The sequence below is a fragment of the Chiloscyllium punctatum genome, unplaced genomic scaffold (assembly GCF_047496795.1).
Source record: "Chiloscyllium punctatum isolate Juve2018m unplaced genomic scaffold, sChiPun1.3 scaffold_655, whole genome shotgun sequence".
Taxonomy (NCBI): Eukaryota; Metazoa; Chordata; class Chondrichthyes; order Orectolobiformes; family Hemiscylliidae; genus Chiloscyllium; species Chiloscyllium punctatum.
Window position 1 is genome coordinate 67,501 of NW_027310389.1, and position 2,317 is coordinate 69,817.

A 2,317-nucleotide genomic window follows, 5' to 3' on the forward strand; every position below is an offset into this window, starting at 1 on the left:
GGGACTTTTTTTTTTTTTTCCTTCTCACCTCCTCTTCACTTTTCTAGGAGGTCAGTTACTGAGTTACCAGCGACACTTAGAATTTTTTTCGGGTCGGTACAAATCAGTAACCACTGACACTTAGAATTTTTTCGGGTCGGTACAAATCAGTAACCACCGACACTTAGAATATTTTCGGGTTGGTATAAATCAGTAACCACTGACACTTAGAATTTTTTCGGGTCGGTACAAATCAGTAACCACTGACACTTAGAATATTTTCGGGTTGGTATAAATCAGTAACCACCGACACTTAGAATATTTTCGAGTTGGTATAAATCAGTAACCACCGACACTTAGAATATTTTCGAGTTGGTATAAATCAGTAACCACTGACACTTAGAATTTTTTCGAGTTGGTATAAATCAGTAACCACTGACACTTAGAATATTTTCGGGTTGGTATAAATCAGTAACCACCGACACTTAGAATATTTTCGGGTTGGTATAAATCAGTAACCACTGACACTTAGAATTTTTTCGGGTCGGTACAAATCAGTAACCACTGACACTTAGAATATTTTCGGGTTGGTATAAATCAGTAACCACCGACACTTAGAATATTTTCGAGTTGGTATAAATCAGTAACCACTGACACTTAGAATTTTTTCGAGTTGGTATAAATCAGTAACCACTGACACTTAGAATATTTTCGGGTTGGTATAAATCAGTAACCACCGACACTTAGAATATTTTCGAGTTGGTATAAATCAGTAACCACTGACACTTAGAATTTTTTCGAGTTGGTATAAATCAGTAACCACTGACACTTAGAATATTTTCGGGTCGGTACAAATCAGTAACCACTGACACTTAGAATATTTTCGGGTTGGTATAAATCAGTAACCACTGACACTTAGAATTTTTTCGAGTTGGTATAAATCAGTAACCACTGACACTTAGAATTTTTTCGGGTTGGTATAAATCAGTAACCACCGACACTTAGAATATTTTCGGGTTGGTATAAATCAGTAACCAAGCGCATTTTTGAATTGGTTACTGATTTCTCCGTTCGAGTTGCGGCTGCGGTTGGCTTCAAATAGTGGTGGGGGCTTAATTATCGCCGAGGGGAGCATGTCCCGGTGGTGTGGCCGAGGATGGAGTGCCTTTTGAAGGGGGTGTTTCTGAATTTGGACCCTTTTTGAGTTGCATGGCCGGATGGGTGTGGTTTTGAAGGGTGTGTCTGTCTGGAGTGGCACCGGCGTTGGTGTGAGGCTGAGGGTGGGCGTTCGGTTCCTGGTTAGGGATAGGGAAAGGGTGAGACTTAGCTTTAGTGCTCGTGCCCCCGATTTTGGTAATGTTTGACGTCAATTTTCCAAGGAGGCGAATGCAAGGCTTCAGAGGGACTTTGAGTGTTCGGGGGCGGGGTAGCTCAGCCGGATTTGCCCCGGCGGTTCTGCGGACGGTGTTGACTTCGAGGGCGGACCGGCCCCCGTGTTCAGTCCGAATATCGTGCATTGTTAACGGCGGGAAGTGTTCCAAAAGGGAATGGGATTGAATGTGACTGCTGAAGCCGACTTTGAGACCTGTAACGCGGGTAGCTCAGCCGGATTTGACCCGGCGGTTCTGGCGACGGTCTCGCCTTCGAGGGGGGAGCGCCCCGCGTGTTCAGGCCGAATTTTGTGCATTTCCATCGGCGGGAAGAGGTCCAAACGGGAATGGGATTGAATGTGACTGCTGAAGCCGACATTGAGACCTCTAACGCGGGTAGCTCGGCAGGATTTGACCCGGCGGTTCTGCCGAAGGTCTCACCTTCGAGGGGGGAGCGTCCCGCGTGTTCAGGCCGAATATCGTGCATTGTTAACGGCGGGAAGTGTTCCAAAAGGGAATGGGATTGAATGTGACTGCTGAAGCCGACATTGAGACCTCTAACGCGGGTAGCTCGGCCGGATTTGACCCGGCGGTTCTGGCGACGGTCTCGCCTTCGAGGGGGGAGCGTCCCGCGTGTTCAGGCCGAATTTTGTGCATTTCCATCGGCGGGAAGAGGTCCAAACGGGAATGGGATTGAATGTGACTGCTGAAGCCGACATTGAGACCTCTAACGCGGGTAGCTCGGCCGGATTTGACCCGGCGGTTCTGCCGAAGGTCTCACCTTCGAGGGGGGAGCGTCCCGCGTGTTCAGGCCGAATTTTGTGCATTTCCATCGGCGGGAAGAGGTCCAAACGGGAATGGGATTGAATGTGACTGCTGAAGCCGACATTGAGACCTCTAACGCGGGTAGCTCGGCCGGATTTGACCCGGCGGTTCTGCCGAAGGTCTCACCTTCGAGGGGGGAGCGC